Source organism: Martes martes (genome assembly GCF_963455335.1).
Source record: "Martes martes genome assembly, chromosome: 14".
NCBI classification, from domain to species: Eukaryota; Metazoa; Chordata; class Mammalia; order Carnivora; family Mustelidae; genus Martes; species Martes martes.
Window position 1 is genome coordinate 19,434,464 of NC_137902.1, and position 13,350 is coordinate 19,447,813.

The following is a 13,350-nucleotide window of genomic DNA, read 5'->3' on the forward strand; positions in this document are numbered from 1 at the left end:
AGTCTACATTCAACAGAACTATTTATTCAGATGTGGTGTCTTCAGCTAACAACTAACTCTTCTGACACTGGTATTTCACTCTTATTTTAATAAAATTAATACTAGCACATGTTCTCTTGCCTACTTCTAATATCTTACATTTTGTTTATTTGTAGATTTTTAATTCAAACATTATCCCATTTTTGTTTAAAAAGAAAAATGCACTTCTATGTCCTCTTCTACCTCTACTTAGTAACTCCTAAACAGAGGGAGAAAAAAGTTTTGGCTAGCACAGAAGCTGACAGGTTTGCCTTACTGCTAAGTGATACAAATTCAAGCTTTCCGGTCATTTGTGTAAAACATAAAGTTATACAATGAAGAAAATAATATAAATCAAAGAAAATACATTAATAAAATCAAGAAACACACTTTTAAAAGACTGCGAGGATACACCTCAAAATGTTAACAATGGTTATTTTCTTCTTGGGACTATTTTTCATTTTGCTTATCAGTATTTGTTATAATAATACTCATCATCTACTGAACAAGTATATTGTCTGCTAAACAGTGTGTTAAGCAGTTAACATACATTATTTCATTTTATCCCCCAAACAACCCTTGTTTTCTAAGTAAGAATACTTATATTCTTCCTTACATAAGACCTCTGAGCCTCTGAGAACCTCTGAGAGGTCTAGACATGCTCTTGTCCCCAGAGTAGAAGTAGTAGCCTTGATTTAAGCCCAGGTCTTTCTTACTCCAAAACCCAAATTCTTTTTTAAGTTTTTATTTATTTATTTGAGAGAGAGAGAAAGCACGAGCAGGGGGAGGGGCAGAGGGATAGAGAGAGTGATAAGTAGATTTCCCACTGAGCAGGGAGCCCAATGTGGGGCTTAATCCCAGGACTCTAGGATCATGACCTGAGCCAAAGGCAGACACTTAACCGAGTGAGCCACCCAAACGCCCCCAAAACCCAAATTCTTTTTTTTAAATTAACATATATTGTATTATTTGCTTCAGGGGTACAGGTCTGTGAATCATCAATCTCAAAATCCAAATTCCTAACTACATGGTGAAGAGAGGTTAGAACACAGAGGCTAAGGCCAGACTGCTGGTGTCAAATAGTGTGTGGCCTAAAGTGGCTTCACTTCTCTGTGGTCAGTTTCCTCATCTGTAAAATAGGAAAAGTTGACAGTATGTGTCCTCATGTGATTGTTATGAGGAATAAAAACTTTATACTGAAGAGCAAAATATAACAAAGTCTAGGGACGCCTGGGTGGCTCAGTTGGTTAAGCGGCTGCCTTCGGCTCAGGTCATGATCCCAGCGTCCTGGGATCGAGTCCCACATCGGGCTCCTTGCTCAGCAGGGAGCCTGCTTCTCCCTCTGCCTCTGCCTGCCTCTCTGTCTGCCTGTGCTCACTCTCTCTGACAAATAAATAAAATAAAATCTTTAAAAAAAAAAAAAAAAAAAAAAAATATAACAAAGTCTAAAGTTAGCTATTAGAATTATGTTACGAGTTCTCTTAAATGAACACGTACTACTTTTATAATAATTTAGCATTAACAATAATAGTAATTTTATATAAGAGAATTTAAGTTCCTGTCACCAGAACTAAAACTTTAATCATTTAATATATCCTGGTTAATGTCAAATGTTTTCAGAATATCACTTACTGATTACTTTAATCTGATTTATTATTCCAGTGGATATTTAAAAATTACATTTCTAAACTTTAAAAATAGGAGTGTTTTTGTCAGTCTTATAATTTGTAGAAATTTTACCCACTGTTTTAGTTCAAAAGCCAAAAGGCTTCTTTGAGTTACTGTATCCTGTCCACTTTTTGCTTTCTTAATGGTATCGTTAGGTCCAAGTGACAAAGACGAAAAAGACTAATGTTCATTTTCAAGAGATTATCTTAATAAAAGAATTTCTCCCTTAAGAGGTTAAAAAAAAGAAAAGAAAAGAAATTTTTAAGATGCTTCAAGAGTTCAGCCAAATGAACAGCAAGGATATGCATAATTCAGATGAAAGAAATCATAAAAACACAGAACTTCTAGTTTAACAGACTCAAGAGCTCAAAACCTAATAAATAAATTACAACCAAATCTCTATCACTATATAATTATTTATAAAAACTTTTTTTTAATATTTTATTTATTTATTTGACACACAGAGAGAGAGAGAGAGAGAGAGAGATCAGAAGTGCAGAGATAGAGGGGGAAGCAGGCTCCCTGCTGAGCAAAGAGCCCAATGCGGGGCTCTATCCCAGGACCCTGAGATCATGACCCGACCGGAAGGCAGAGGTTTAACCCACTGAGCCACCCAGGCACCCCTTATTTATAAAAATGTTTAACTTCTTTTTTGTCAAAGTAAATCAGTAAATCAGAAGAGGAAAAGGACATATCTTAAACAGATTTAAAATAAAGAATATTGTTCAAAATTTGAATGGGTATTCAATAATGAAATTCTCCAACCCCTCATAGTAAGTTTTACTTTAATTGCCTTTATCTGAAGAAAACTTAGAACAAGTGAAACAGAAACAATGGAATACTAAAGTAAGTAATAAATGGAAACAATCTATTTAGAGAGAGGTAGACTATTTACCATAAACTTTTTCTAAACAGTTTGGAAATCCCACACATGGCCATAAATACAAAAGAATATATACATCCAAAGACAACCAATTGTTGAATTCCAATATTGTATTAAGCCTATTATCAAAGCTAGCACCAAAAGAACATAATCTGACCCACTGCTGTGAACAAAATTAAAACAGCAGGTTCTACCCACCTCTCAGACTTTTATTTATCTTCTTTCTAAAAAAAATATAAAATAGCCAAGAATATGAACTTTTCCACCAAACCAAGAATTACATGTCATATTTAGTTATACCACTAGTAACATTTAACAACATTTTCAAATACCAAGAAACAAAAATGATCATGTATGTACTAATCTTTACCATACACTGTCATGATCTTCCAATTAAAAAAAAATGCATCAGTAGTACTTCTATTTTGATGGCTTTTGTACGTGTAATCTCAAGTTAACAAATACTTTGCTTCTTTAAGACTGTCTTAGGCTACAGGGAATCAAAGATAGTCTCTAGTTGATAAATTTAAGACATGTATAAGAATAATTATAATTCAAGGCAAAATAAATATATGAAGAAAAGTACAAAGTATTATGCGAGTTTAAAGTAGGCAGAATTCACTTCCAAATGTGGCTTTCAGGGCAAATTTTAGGAAAAGGTAGCATTTGGTATGAATCTTAAATGATGACTATTTGCTACTAGTAGAGGCTGGACCTGGTAGGGAGAGGACGTACCAAGTGGAAAGGAACGTTAAGCAAAGCAGCACAGCTGGCCCACTACTATATGGTCAACTAATTTTCAATAAAGCAGTAAAGAATACCCAATGGAAAAAAGACCTTACAACAAATGGTGCTGGGAAAACTGGACAGCAACACACAAAAGAATGAAACTGGATCATTTTCTTACATCATGCACAATAATAAATACAAAATGTATGAGAGAACTAAATGTGAGACAGGAAACCATCAAAATCCTACAAGAGAACACAGGCAGTAGCCTCTCTGACATCAGCCATAATAACTTCTTATGTTTCCTGAGGCAAGGGAAACAAAAGCAAAAATAAAATACTGGGACTTCATCAAGATAAAAAGCTCTGTACAGCAAAGGAAACAATCAACAAAACTAAAAGTTAACCTTTGGAATGGGAGAAGATATTTGCAAGTGACATATCTGATAAAGGGTTAGTATCCAAAATACATAAAGAACTTCTAAAACTCAACACCCAGAAAACAATCTAGTTTTAAAAAAAAATGGGCAGAAGACATGAACATTCTTCCAAAGAAGACATACAGATAGCCAGCAGACACATGAAAAGATGCTCAAACATCATTCATCATCAGGGAAATGCAAATCAAAAACTACAATGAGATATCACCTCACACCAGTCAGAAAGGCTAAAATTAAAAGCACATGAAACAACAGATCTTGGCAAAGATACAGAGAAAGGGGAACCCTCTTACATTGTTGGTGGGAATGCAAACCAGTGCAGCCACTCTGGAAAACAGTATGGAGGTTCTTCAAAAAGTTAAAAATAGAACTAACCTATGATTCAGCAATTGCTGGGTATTTACCCAAAGGATACAAAAAAACTGATTCCAAAGGGTGCATGCACCCCGATGTTTATAGCAGCATTATCCACAACAGCCAAATTATGGAAAGAGCCCAAATGTTCATCAACTGATGAATGAATAAAGAAGTTTGGTATATGTATACAATGGAATGTTACTCAGCAATAAAGAAAAGACTGAAATAGTTTCATTTGCAATGATGTGAATGGGCCTAGAGAGTATTATACTAAAAGAAATAACTCAGAGAAAAGTAAATACCATATAATTTCACTCTTAGATGTGGAATTTTAAGAAACAGAACAGATGAACATGGTGGGGAAAAAGAGAGTGAGGCAAACCATAAAAGAGACTCTTAACTACAGAAAACAAACTGAGGGTTGCTGGAGGGGAGGTGGTAGGGTGATGGGTTAAATCAGTGATGGATATTAAGGAGGGTACTTGGAGCACCTGGGTGGCTCAATGGGTTAAGCCTCTGCCTTTGGCTCAGGTCATGATCTCAGGGTCCTCGGATCAAGCCCCGCATCGGGCTCTCTGCTCAGCAGGAAGCCTGCTTCCCCCTCTCTCTCTGCCTACTTGTGATCTCTCTCTCTGTCAAATAAATAAATAAAATCTTTAAAAAAAAAAAAAAGGAGGGTACTTGTGATAAGCACTTGGTGTTCTATGTAAATGATGAAGTGATGAATCATTAAATCCTACACCTGAAACTACACTGTATGTTAACGAACTGAAATTTAAATAAAAACTTGGGAAAAAAAAATAAAATAAAAATAAACAAGCAGGGCTATGAAGTCCAAAGCAAAACCAGAGAATAACAACGTACAGGTCATGAAGATCTGTGGTGTTAGAGGAAAAAAGTCCTGAGTCTTAACTCTATCACTCACATTAGCTGTATGACTTGAAACAAATTACTTAACCTCTCTGATTAACAGTTTCCTCATTTGTAAAATGAATAATAACATGTGGCTTGGCTGGATTACTGTGAGAATGAGAGGAAAATATGTAAAAGCATCTAACACATAATAAACATTCAGTAAATGTTTTAGTCATTGCAACTACCTTATTATTTTTAACAAAACTAAAAATATACTACCTAAAACAATTAAGTCTACTACATGAGGCAATACATTGATAGATTCTCAATAACACTTGAAATTAGCCTAGAAAGAAACAAACAACCACAATGATGAAAAAAGAAACTGAAAGAAAAGAGAAGTATTTTGGTCATTTAGTCAGCTGTGAAAACAGTACAAGGTTAGGGTATGAGAGACAGAGAGATGACTAATTACATGTACATGAAGAAAATGATGATCCAAACAGTGCTGACAACAAAGGAGTATCACATACTAGTGTACTCAGAAACAAACTTTTTGCTTCTCTGAGCCTATTATGTCCAACCAAATCCTTCCAATAATATACCATTGCAATACTCAACTATGGTAAGTTCTCTGTAAGGTTGAGATGTTCTAATAATCCATGGGGTTAGCCCACTTTTCTTCTCCAAATAAAATGCACCTCTGAAAGCAAACACTAATGAATTGTATGCCTTTCAGACACCCTTACTCTGAATTCTTAGCAACTTCCAGGGACAGAGAAAAGACATTTCTATCATTTTATCAGTGAATCACAGGTAATCTTTTTCACAAATAATATCCCTTTAAGAGAGACACGCTAATGAATTCACTATTTGAGAGTCATTATCTCAACCAGATCTGTGACTTTTCACGGACTACAACATAACTCTAATACATAAACTTTTAATTCTTTAGGGTGTAGTTTGGTGGCATCAATGCAATGAAGCAAAGTACTGAAACGGAACAAAACAGTACAGTTTGGCTCAAGAGTAGTGCCACCGTGGAAGAAAACTAAAAGCCCCCATCCCCAGAATATTCTCTTCCAGCAAAAGAAAAGACCTCTCTATCTTTGTTGAGTTAATGAGCAAGCCCCAAATTTGTTAACACTTTTGTTTCAGTTGCGTTGTGAAATGAACGTTGCCCTCCACATGATGAAAATAACACATTCTCTGAAGCTAAACACGTATCTTCTAATTGTATCCTAAAGTTTATATTTCCTCGACATATACTCAAAAGGCAAGAAAAACAGAAAACCTCTGCCACATTAGAGGTGGGGCCTCTGAAGTATATACCTGAAGGGGGCTGATGAGAATAGAGAATTCTTTGCTGCCGGTGGTATAATACAGTGTTCAATAAAGTTTGAAAAACACTGTAACAGAAGATTATGCTAATTGCCAATAAAGTAATTTTTTTAAATTAAATTTTACTGAAGTATAATTAACATACAGTGTTAAATTAGTTTCAATACAACGTAATGATTCAACAATTCTACACATTACTCAGTGCTCACCCGGTAAGGGTAGTGACCAAACAATATTATTACAATTTTACTGACTACATTCTCTATGTCATACTCTTCATCTTCATGATGTATTTTTTAAAGATTTTATTTATGTATTTGAGAGAGAGAGAGAGAGCACGTGCATGCACACATTCGGGGGTAGGCGCAGAGGGAAAAGCAGACTCCCTGCTGAGCAGGGAGCCCGACAGGAGGCTTGATCCCAGGACCCCGAGATCATGACCAGAGCCAGGTGCAGACACTTAACCAACTGAGCTACCCAGGTGCTCTTCATGTTCATGACTTATTAAAGTAATTATTTCAAAAAGATAACTTTGTATATTTATTTCTATCAAAGGTACACATTTCTAAAAACCATTAAAAACAGTAAACCTTGAACACTGCAGGCTTTTAGGAAACCTGCCTTATAAGAAACGTATTGCTTTTTCTTTAAGAATGACAAAAACATAACCACCCCAATAACTAAAGCCACAAAAAAGCAAGTGTCTAAAAAAGATACGTAAGAATAACTACAATCAATAAAACTTCTCACAAAACTTACATAACAAAACTGAATATATACAATCATTATGACTCAGCATCTTCACTCATTGGCATATACCAAACTAATATATTTTCATTGATGGACATACAAAAGAATACTCATTCTTTTCATACTAGCCAAAAACTGGAAATAAACATCCATCAATAATGGAGTGAATAAACAAACTGTGAAGTACTCATACAATGTGAAACCACAGAGCACTGAAAATGGACAACTATTGTGCAAAAACATGGGTGAATCTTCCTAACTTTAACATAATGTTGAATGAAAAAAGGCAGATACACAGAAATATATACAGCATAATTCCATTCATACAAAGTGCAAAACTGGCAAAATTAATTCACAGTATCAAAAGCTAGAAAAGTTGGTTACTTCAGGGAAGGGGTGACAGTGACTGGAAAGAGTCAAAGGGAAGAGTTTCTTTTATTTTTATTTTTTTGAAGGTTTTATTTATTTATTTGACAGAGAGAAAGAACAAAACAAGCAGAGGGAAGGGCAGGAAGAGGGAGAGACAGAAGCAGGCTCCCCGTGGAGCAGGGAGCCGGATGGGGGACTGGACCCCAGGACCCTGGGACCATGACCCAAGAAGGCAGTTGCTTAACTAACTGAGCCACCTGGACACCCCAAGGGAAGAGTTTCTAAGAAGAATCTGTTATATTTTATTTTTTTACCTTTGTGAAAATTCATCAAGCTGTACACTTAGAATTTGTATATTTTTCTGCATGTACATTTTCAATAAACAGGAAAAAAACTTTTAATTGCATATGAACTGAATTCATTAAAAAAAAATTCCTTTTTTTAAGACTTTATTTATTTATTTCACAGACAGAGAGAGCGCGCGTGCACGCACAAGCAGAGGAATTGGGAGGAGAAGCAGTCTCCCCACTGAGCAGGGAGTCCTATGCGGCTGGATCCCAGGACCCCGGGATCATGACCCGAGCCAAAGGCTGACGCTTAACCAACTGAGCCACCCAGGTGCCCCAACAATTCTTATTTCAAATATAGCAAGCAACTAATTTAAGCCTCTGATAAATGTTTTGGCACACTACATTAGCATGCCTAAGTCATTCACTTTGTAAAGCATAATTTTCAATAAGTTTATAACTATTAAAATTACACAGAGTAAATTCTCTAAGTAAGAACTAAGAACTAAGTATGTTCTCTCTAAGCACAATGGAATTAAATTAGAAATCAAAAATAGTTAAGATAATTGAAAAAACAGTAATATTTGGAAGGTAAGCGACAAATCAAAAAACAAAATGCAGAGAAATTAGAAAATATTCTGAGTGATAATAAAAACACAACATACCAAATTTGTTGGATGTAGCTAAAGCAATGCTCATACAATAATGTTTAACTTTAAATTCTCCTATTAGAAAAAAAAAAGAAGGTTCAAAATCAGTGGTCTAAGTTCCACCTTAAGAAGCTACAAAAACGGGTGCCTGGGTAGCCCAGTGGGTTAAGCCTCTGCCTTCGGCTCAGGTCATGATCTAGGGGTCCTGGGATCAAGCCTCACATCAGGTTCCCTGCTCAGCAGAAAGTCTGCTTCTCCCTCTCCCTCTGCTGCTCCCCCTGCTTGTGCTCTCTCACTCTGTGTCAAATAAATAAATAAAATCTTTTTAAAAAAGAGAAGAAGCTTCAAAAAGAAGAGCAAATTAAATAAGTCACAGGTTAAAGAACAGATCACAAAGAAATCAGAACATGTCTTCAGAAGGATGATAAAGAAAATGCAAGATATCAAAATTTGTTTGATGCAGCTAAAGCAGTATTTCAAGAGAAATGTTTAACTTTAAATCCTTATGCTGGAGGTGGAGTCTAAAATCAATGATCTGAGATTCCACTTTTAGAAGTTAGAAAAAGAAGCAAACTAAACTGAAAGAAGTTGAGCAATGGTTCTCAGCTATGGGCTATTTTTCTCACCAGCAGATATCTGACAATGTCTGTAGACATTTTCTGTTATTACAATGAGAGGATCACTGGCATTTTGTGAGGAGAGGTCAAGGATGCTGCTAAAGACCCTATGATGCTCAAAACAGAATTATCTGGCCAAAATTGTCCATAGTGCTGAGGCTGAGAAACTCTGAAGTAGAGTAAAGAAATAATAAAGCCAAGAAGAGGAATAAATAAAATAAGAAACAGGAAACAGCAGAGAATATCAATAACACCGAAAGTTGACTTTAAAAAAGTCAGTAAAACTGACAAACTTCTAAGGCTGGTGAAGAAAAAAAAGACAAAAATTACTAATACAAAGAAGTAATATCAGGATGAAAGAGTGCACATCATTATAGATCCTATACACATTACAAGGATGATAAGAGAATATTATAAACTTTATGCCAATAAATCCAAACAACTTAGATGAAATGGACAAATTTTTTTTTAAGATTTTATTTATTTATTTGACAGAGAGAGAGAGATCACAAGTAGGCAGAGAGGCAGGCAGAGAGGTGGGGGGCAGGGGGAGCAGGCTCCCTGCTAACCAGAGAGCCTGATGCGGGGCTCGATCCCAGGACCCTGGGATTATGACCTGAGCCGAAGGCAGAGGCTTAACCCACTGAGCCACCCAGGCGCCCCATGACTGCAATGATTTTTAAATAAAAACTCTGGAATGTGAGGCTCAGGTGACCTTCCTGGTTAGTAAATACATGAACGTGCCAGGAAGGTAATGCATCTTGATTCCACAGGAAAATGACATAGAAGCTCCATGTTCACAACTCTCCCAGACTTTGCCCCATATTTCTCTTCATTTGACTGGTCCTGATTTCTATTATTTATAATACAATTTGTAATCGTAAGTACAGTGCCTTCCTGAGTTCTCTGAGGAGTTCTAGTGAATTATCAAACCCGAGGGGATTAAGAACCCCTAAATTTCTAGCCAGTTAGAAGTTAGCCAGTCAGTACAGCTGGTATCTATGGTGAGGACAGTCATGTTGAGAACTGCACCCTTAAACTTGTGGACACGGTGCTAACTATGGGTGGTTAGTGTCAGTATCACAAAATACACCATGACCACAAAGAGTTTATTCTAGGAATGCAAGACTGATTTAAGATTCAACAAAAATACCAATCAATGTAACTGACCGCATTAACAGAATAATTTGAAAAATACAGTATAATCTCAATAAATGCAGACACACATTTAACAAAATTCAGCATCTATTCATGATTTAAAAAAAAAAAAAACTCAGTAAATTAGGAAAGAAAGGAATTTCCTGAACCTGTGAAGAGGCATCTACAAAAAATACAACTATCATACTCAATGGTGAAAGAGAATGCAAGTTTTCTCAAGATTAAGAACAAGGAATAATTCACTCTCACCATTGCTCTTCAGCACCATATTAGAGGCCTCACCAATGAAATAAGGCAGAAAAAAGAAACATCATATACAATGGAAATGAAGAAGTAAAAATATCTGTACTGCAAACAACATCATTTATTATCTATTTAGAAAATCCTAAGGAATATACAAATTATTAGAACTAATTTAAAAAATTCAACGGCCATTTATAATAGCATCAAAGATTAATAAATACCTAAGGATAAATTTAACAAATTATATACATTATTCATATTCTGAAAAAATACAAAACATTGCTAAACTATGAAAACATCCAAATAATTGAGTAAATGAAAAGACATACCATGGTCATGAATCAGAAGATTCAAGATTGTTCAGATATGTGAAGTCCCTCTAAATTAATCTACAGATTCAATACAATCCAAATCAAGATTCTAATAGGCTTTATTGTAGAAACTGACAAGGAGATTCTATAACATATGTTAAAGTGCAAAAGACCTAGAATAGGCAAAAGAACTTCTGAAAAAGAAGAACTACACTGGAAGACCTACTGAGTTCATGACTTATTTAAAAAAAAAAAAGGGGGGGTGCCTGGGTGGCTCAGTTAGTTTAGGTGTCTGCCTTTGGCTCAGGTCATGATCTCTGGGTCCTGGGTCCTGCTCAGCAGGGAGTCTGCTTCTTGCTCTCTCTCTGCCCCTGCCCCCTGCTTGTGTGTGTGTACACTGTCTCTCTTGCTCTTTTGCTCAAATAAATAAAATCTTAAAAAAAAAAAAAAACCCTAAGTAATGAAGACATTGTGGTTTTGGAATAAAAATAAATATTTTGAAAAAAAAAAAGAAAGGAAAAAAAATAAAAAGGATATAAAATGGTACAGATACTTTTGGGAATGGTTTGACAATTTCTTTATAAAGTTAAATATATATTTACTATATGACCTAGAAATTCCACTCCTAGGTATTTATCTAAGAAAAGTGAAAACATACATCCACAAAAGACCTGCCCATGAAAGTACAAGGAATCTTTACTTATAACAGCTAAAAACTATATGCAACCTGAATGTCTATCAACTGGTGAATGGATAGACAAATTGTGGTAGATCCATACAACGGATTATTACTCAGCAATATAAAATATTGCTGAGTAATTATTATTATTATTATTAAATTATTACTCAGCAATATAAAATTATTAAATTAAATTATTAAATTAAAAATTATTAAATTATTACTCAATATAAAAATATGAACTACTGAAACAGAAAAACATGAATCTCAAAAAACACTATGCTAAGTGAAAAGAGTCTGACACAAAAAGAGTATATACATGATACCACTTATATGAAACTCTAGAAATGGCAAAACTGCAGGGACCGAAAACGTGTGAGAAGTTGCCAGATCCAAGAGGCAGAGATAGAAAACTGACTGGAGAGAGGAACAAAGTAATGTTTTGAGTTGATAAACATGCTCTTTATTATAATTTTGCTGGAGGCTGCATGACTGTATACATATGTCAAGTCACTGAATTATACACTAAAAACTGGAGAATTTTATTGTATGGAAATTATAACCAAATAAAACTTATTTTTTAAAAAAGTAATAAAACTCAGGGCGCCTGGGTGGCTCAGTGGGTTAAAGCCTCTGCCTTTAGCTCAGGTCACGATCCCAGGGTCCTGGGATCAAGCCTCGCATTGGGCTCTCTGCTCAGCAGGGAGCCTGCTTCTCCCTCTCTCTCTCTCTCTCTCTCTCTCTGCCTGCCTCTCTGCCTACTTGTGATCTCTGTCTGTCAAATAAATAAATAAAATCTTTAAAAAAATAAGAAAATAAAATTAAATTTAAAAAAAAAGTAATAAAACTTATCCAGAAATTGAGGCAATAATCTACTGTACCACAAAGTACTCAAAAAATGAGAATAAAATGTCAATTCTTTATTGTGGGAGACTAATAATATAAATTACTAGAAAGAACATAATTTAAAAACCTCATCCCTTTGGGAAATATCTACATTTATGTGTACTTGAAAAAAATTTTCATTTCTAGCATACAATTAATCTGCTGTTAGTGAAGAGTACAGTCAAGTCTTCATCTTCCATAACAGGAAATCAATAACATAACAGGAAATCAGATAAGCAGAATAAGCTTATTTAAAAAAATTTTTTTTAAAGATTTTATTTATTTGGAGAGAAAGAAATAGAGCAGGGGAGGGGCAGAGGGAGAATTTCAAGCAGACCCTACACTAAGCACAGAGCCTGACATGGGCTTGATCTCATGACCCTGAGATCATGACCTCAGTAGAAATTAAAAGTCAGATGCTTAACTGACTAAGCCACCCAATGACTCTCAGAATAAGCTTCTTATTTAGAAATAAGTAAGGAGGGGCATCTGGCTGGCTCAGCTGGAAAAGCTTGCAACTCTTGATCTCAGGGTCGTGAGGTCAAGCCCCACGTTAGGTGCAGAGATTACTTAAATAAGTAAAAACTTAGAAAGAAAAGAAAAGAGAAAAGGAGAAAAAAGGAAAAGAAAAGAAGTAAGAAAGCAAACAGCCAATGAACTGCGAAATCACTGAAGTGGTGGCCTCTAAGTAGAAACTGGAAGGGGAAAGATGAGGCAGAGGAATGTTAATCTTCTTTATAAGTCATTTAGTATTATCGGAGTCTTACAACTATATACATCTCCTACTTTTTTTTGAAATGTTAAGAATTTAAAATAAAAAATAACTACTTCACTTTCTATTCTTTTTTTTTTTTAAAGATTTTATTTATTTATTTGACAGACAGAGATCACAAGCAGGCAGAGAGGCAGGCAGAGAGCGAGAGGAGGAAGCAGGCTCCCTGCTGAGCAGAGAGCCCAATGCGGGGCTCGATCCCAGGACCCTAGAATCATAACCTGAGCCGAAGGCAGAGGCTTAACCCACTGAGCTACCCAGGAGCCCCTCACTTTCTATTCTTAATAGTGCCAGAAATTAAGAAGCATCTAATACATACTAAAGTTACACATTACTCAT

The 13,350-nt window shown here is 35.4% G+C and overlaps 1 protein-coding gene across 4 annotated transcripts in view; it reads right to left on the reverse strand.

The window, feature by feature from the left end:
• The window catches only part of MXI1 (MAX interactor 1, dimerization protein), an 80,069-nt gene that overhangs the window by 36,978 nt on the left and 29,741 nt on the right, over positions 1-13,350 (reverse strand). The gene's annotated exons all lie outside the window — the stretch shown is intronic.